Source organism: Glandiceps talaboti, chromosome 1 (assembly GCF_964340395.1).
Source record: "Glandiceps talaboti chromosome 1, keGlaTala1.1, whole genome shotgun sequence".
NCBI classification, from domain to species: domain Eukaryota; kingdom Metazoa; phylum Hemichordata; class Enteropneusta; family Spengelidae; genus Glandiceps; species Glandiceps talaboti.
In genome coordinates this window covers 9,846,293-9,852,593 of record NC_135549.1, presented here as the reverse complement: position 1 = coordinate 9,852,593, position 6,301 = coordinate 9,846,293, and positions in this window count along the sequence as shown.

Here is a 6,301-nt window from a genome sequence, read left to right as displayed (position 1 = left end):
AGTTATTATTATTTGTCCAGTGAGCGTCTAGTAGTATTTAGGCAATTTTAATAGCCTATGAGTGAGAAAATTTATCTATCATTGCAAATATGAAAGAATATCTATACATCCTTGTCTGTCATAACAATCAAGCCAATGCACTTAAATCATATGGCTATAAAATGAATCATAATCTACACATTTGATATATATTATAAAAAATGGTTATTAGATGAGTTGTACAATTCCTTTTAATTTATGTTTAAATTAAGAAATTAAAATGGAAAATAAACCTAAATATTGACAAAATGTCAAAATTTGTCACATCGTAATTGAAAAGTTATGTCTCAAAGCACATTACAAGAAAACCTACTCACTTGAGTCTCACAATACGAGGTTAAGTCAAAGAAAGAAGAGACTAACAATTCATATATTCTAGTCTAGTATACAAACTAAACTACTTGAAAAGACTTTTATTGCACCACCGTGTTATTGCTCGTTGACAACACGGTATGAATGCTCATCAAACCGTAGAGTTGAGAGCTGTGAGTCTATTTCAATGTAGTTGTAAACGGCTTACAGCTTTACTACACAAGCAATTGAATATTATTAGAGAAAGGAGACTTAAGTGAGTAGGGTTTCTTGTAATGTGCTTTAGACATAACTTTTCAATTACGATGTGACAAATTTTGACATTTTGTCAATATTTAGGTTTAATTTCCATTTTAATTTCTTTTTTTATTTACTTTTCTGACTTACATGCGTTATGTTATGGGTTTAATAAAATCTGAATTGTGATACAGAATAAATTTGGTTATTTACTTATCTTTATTGGACAAGTGACAGGTTCGAATACTTCAACTTAGCATCTGTTATGTGTACTTGTGAACTTCATCTAATATGAAAAGTGCACAGTGACAAATCTACACCCTACAATATGCATGTTCACTTTTATTGAAAGTGATATGCTGCTTTAATACTGTACACATATGTACGTCCTGTTGAGATGAATTCTGCTATTACGGATTAGCATACTAATGACACTCCTTCACATATCTATAAATCAAAGGCCGACTGCATTACTTTTGAGGTGTAAGTTATGATGCAGATTCTCAATAAAGCACGTCCAGTTATTTTACGATCGAGCAAGTACGCGGATTATTGTAAGTCCCCTTACTGCTATGAAGGCGGTAGAGGGTCGCAATTCATCACGTCGACAGGGTAGCTACAAAGGTCAGTTACAATCCTACCTTTATGTACGGCATACCTCTAATGACTCGGAAGGATTTTTTGCCCAATCTTAATGTTTCGACCATATGGTGGGTGGCATTGCTTTATACGATTGATTCTCGACCAATCATTCAGATCATAAAGTGTTTCCTTGGCTGTAGGATCTACTCGCGTGGATTACGGCAAGTGACTTCGCTAAATCGTTTATACATACGAATTTCAATACAGTCGAATTGCAGCATATGAAATTTACTCTTCTCGTCCGAAGACAACATGGAAAGCTTACAACCGACTCTTTCGACCGAGTTTAGTGTTGCAGGAAATATTATGGACATACTTGTTGAAAACAGCACGTTCAATCTTACCAATCTATATCATCAAAGTGTGACTCTAAGAGATAACATGTTAGTGGTAACAATAACGGTCGTGCTTTCCATTATATCATTAGTGACAGTGGGAGCAAATCTGCTGATTTTAATCGCATTTTTCACTGCATCAAAGCTCCATAAACCAACCAATTATTTCTATGTAAGTATGGCCGTGTCGGATTTTGCAGCAGGATTACTCGTTTTACCATTGGGTGTATATGACTGGTTCCAAAACGAATATTGGCGATTGGGTAAATCAGCCTGTGTGTTTTGGGTCGTTATGGATTATTTTCTATACACTGCTTCTGCCTATCTCATGTGTGCCATTTGTTTGGATCGCTACCTAGCAATTTTCCACGGTTTTTGGTATCGACGTAAACGTTCTGGGAAACTTGTTTTTAAGTTCATAATTGTAGCTTGGGTAATTGGATTTCTTGGAGAAGTTCCTGCAATTACATTATGGGAAACCGTTAGTGGAAATGGCACTATAGACTACGATGTGTACTGTGACGTAGAGTTTGCAGAACACTCAGTGTACACATCAATCAAGATGTTCTTTTCACCGATCCTTCCTTGTGCATTCATCTTTGTCTTGTATCTTCGAATCTACATAACCATAAGACGACGATCAGCTGGAAGGAAGGCCAGCCTCGATAAACTTCTAATGATTTCTGACAGCAAAACAGTTGTTTCATCTCAAAGTATCGTTGTCTATGAAAAGCGTCACAGATCTCGAAAAGAGTGGATCAACTTGGCGAGAAAACGTTCTTCTGCCTTTAATAGCGTCATGGAAGGTGAAAGTGTAATACACAATATCCAAACTGAACACATGGATGAAAGCTTTTGTAATACAAGACGGACTCCAAAGAATGCAATGAAACCCTTTACAACTGATAATGAGATCGAATTACATGAAGTGGGCAGTATAAATCATTCTAAGTCACCAGGAAAAGTTGTAGGAATCAACAAAATAGAACCAGAGTCAGACACTTCCTTGTGTAGGATTAAACCGTGTGCAGGTAGCCGCACCAACACACGTCGTCAAATGAATGAATACAGAGAAAAATTTGCAACAACTACTTTCAACAAAATCAATATGGACGAGTCAGTTGTTTATGACTGTACAAGTAACAGTTTAAACAGACAAGACATCATGGGTTCAAGAGACAGTTCAATCTCACAGAGAAGATATCGATCTAAGTATGTCGTACGACAATCCTCGAATGACCGCAGAGCGGCTGTTCTTCTTACTATATTAGTTGGCTTTTTTCTGTTCTCCTACTTGCCCTGGGTAATTATAAGTATCTATGAAGCCGTTCGCCCAGATCATACCCTACCCTTTACCATATACACACTCGCAGTATGGCTTCAGTACGTTAATTCATTGATCAACCCTTTTCTATATGTTTACCAAGATCTCGATTTTAGACACGCGGTTTTATCGCTTCGACGAAATCATTGTACATGCATGTAGATAAATAATTGGCGTATAATTTGATTGAAATGATTAAAAAAAATGGATCATATACTTGGATTGTTTTTATAGGATCAAAATAGGCAAGTCAATTAAACAGAAGTTGGATTTTACGACGCCGATTATATTATATATATACATATATATATGCTAGTCAGAACTTTTGGAAACCCGTTGAGTTGTGTGCATATGTATGCGCGCGCGTGCGTGTGCGCGCGCCTTGTGTTTCCAAAATTAAATGTATAAACTTACACATATAAAAAGTACTTACAATTACAGTAATTACCTTCGAGGTCTATGAAATACAAATGTAGTCGTGCAATTGACGGGAAATTTAATTCATACATGACATTTTAAGTGATGTTTATGTTAAGCACATAGGACCTACTGGCACTCTTATAATTGAAATCGTTAATCAAATGACTGCCTCATAACTACTTATGTCATTCATTACGTTTGGTGACCAAACGCCGACAGATTCCTTCTAGCTTTACGAGGATCATATTAATTTAAAGTAATGGTTAATGAATTAATTTGTCATGTTCCTCGTCATGTCATTCTTTTCGCATTTTTTTTGCCATAAGAATAAGCTTCAAAGGAATGTTAAAGTAGCACAGTGTCTGGGACCATATGTTTTTAACTAAAGGTCACGTTTTCAACAAGTCATGGTACAAAATTCGTAGTATACATGATAAGCATGGCATTTTATTTCAGACAAATGTGACTCAACACAACATAATCAAGGTAATTACATATGCACAAAGAGGCTAGTAAACGAGATATTTGTTCAATTTCTTTTCGGCATCTATTTTCATTTTTATATCATGTCTGCATACCTGTTGAAAGCTTCTATACTTAAAGTAATTTCTTGATATTCGAAAGTGTGACGTTATCACGGACGAATGATTCTCCTAATATGAGTTGCCGAATCCCTCCGAGTCGATATACGAGGGATACTGCTGAGATGAAACACGAGTCTGAGCTGAAGTCACACGAATGGATATCAGAGATAATTATTCATTATATAATATAGTGAACTCAATCATTTTGATAATTTTGATAGTAAGTTTGCCATCGCGCATTAATTTCATGAAGTGAAGAGGCTCCAGGTGACTTCTGTTCATTCACAGTATTCATACCCCTCTATTAAAATACCACCAACGTAGGATGTCTAATATATGTAACTGACAGATATATGTTTCTTTGAAATTAGTCATTACTCAAAAAGGAAACAAACCGTCAGCTAGGAGACTTTATTCATACCTCCAATGGTCAACTTTCTCGACGTCGTTTGACACGTTCGTTTAAAAATGTGTGACTGTCTTTAAAAAAACCGGCACTGGTCTGTCACAGAACGATAAATCGACACTTCGCTGTACAATGGGCCAATTGTGATCGTTTTTCTGTGTTCATTCTGAAGAAGTACATATCATGATATGTTATTCTACCCACCAAAACATGTTTAATCATAAGAAGTGATTTTAAGATATGTGGCATAGCATGTAAGGTCTTTACTGTTTACTTCATCTATTTACAATGGTTATTGTTTTCAGTCTTTTTCCCTTCATTTTAAACTGAAACTAGATGTATTCTTGGTCTTGTGTTGTGTAATATCAAAGTAATTACATGAAATGTAACATCATTGTCATTGTTTGTCTACTATAAAATAATTGTCAATATACGACAATGCGACGAACATATAGCAATGAGTATAATGTCAAAGAAGGCGTAAAAGTGGACACCTAGCCATGCACAGTTGGACAGTCTAGATGTCGTGTAATGACTCAATACAGATTAGAAAACTGTTAATATTATACTAAAGGGTTTACTTTTTTATTGTTACAGCATACATGTATGCAAATCACCAGAACTTAGGGTCATTATTTCACGTACAGTTACAGGTATACTCATGCCAAAGAAAAGGTGCAAATATACTACAGGCAAGTCTGGTTTTGATATGTAACATTATCATTCTCGAAAGATGATAATAAACATGGGCTACACTTTTTTCTTCAGTACTCCAACCTGTAATGGTGTTTCAATCACATGTCCCCTTAATGGGCTAAAACCAAGATTTCATTTCAGTGTTCCATTTTAGTCAGTCGATACTATCTGTTCACATTTTTATATTTACATTTAACTGACATGATATAACAGCTTAGTTAATTTCAGGTTAGTTTTTGAATTGTAAACATCAAAATCGATCATTTCCCAACAGCTGATTAGTTATATCTCGCATTTATTGTCACAAATGTATCTTATTACATTTTGATGAGAAATGTTATGTTTGATATATAAGTGACTGAGAAATACGACATGCATACAAAATAACTTGGTTCAGATTTGAAATTGGAATATATCATCCCACACAGATACAAACTGTCTTGTAGTCTTAGTAGTATACTGTATTGGAGAAGAGGTAACACTTGAATATCAAAATGTATATAACCAAACTGTACTTTTCCGAATTCCACAAACGTTGTTTTAAATTTAAATCAATTCTGTAATGAATGAATGAAAACTAAATGTGTGATTTGTCGTGGATAAGCTATGTGACAGTCTAAACAACTTGGGGTTTTAAACGCACAACATGCACTACCTAGAGGTGGAGAGGCCATCTGTATGTTTATTATAGCCCTTTTCCCAGAAGCACATGGACATATTTAGTACATACATGCATACATACATACATACATACATACATACACACACACACACACACACACACACACATACATACATACATACGTAGGTACGTACATAAATACGTATGTACTTGCGTGCGTGCATGCATGCAAGCACACACACACACACACACACACACACACACACACACACATACACATATGTATGGACGAATATTCCACAATCCATCACAGCATGTCAGTACTCGTATGTATATTTCAATATCTGTAGCAAATGGCAGTACACATATGAATGTTCCACAATCCCACATACATACCATAAAAGTAGACAGAAAGATTCATGACGGAAACGCCTGATGCACGAGTGCAAGTGTAGCATACTTGGGGTATTTGCGCAAGTGCTTGCAGTGTTCTCTACAGCAGTACACTCGTGAAAGTGCATCAGAAAACACTGCAAGCACAAGTACAAATACCCTTGAGTACCCACATGGCATTCATGCGGCATGTGGTTCTGTTATTATTACATATGTTATCTAAAACAACAAATTTCCGTAAAAATGACACTATGTGATCACACGCTGTTGTGTAGAATGAACGATTACACC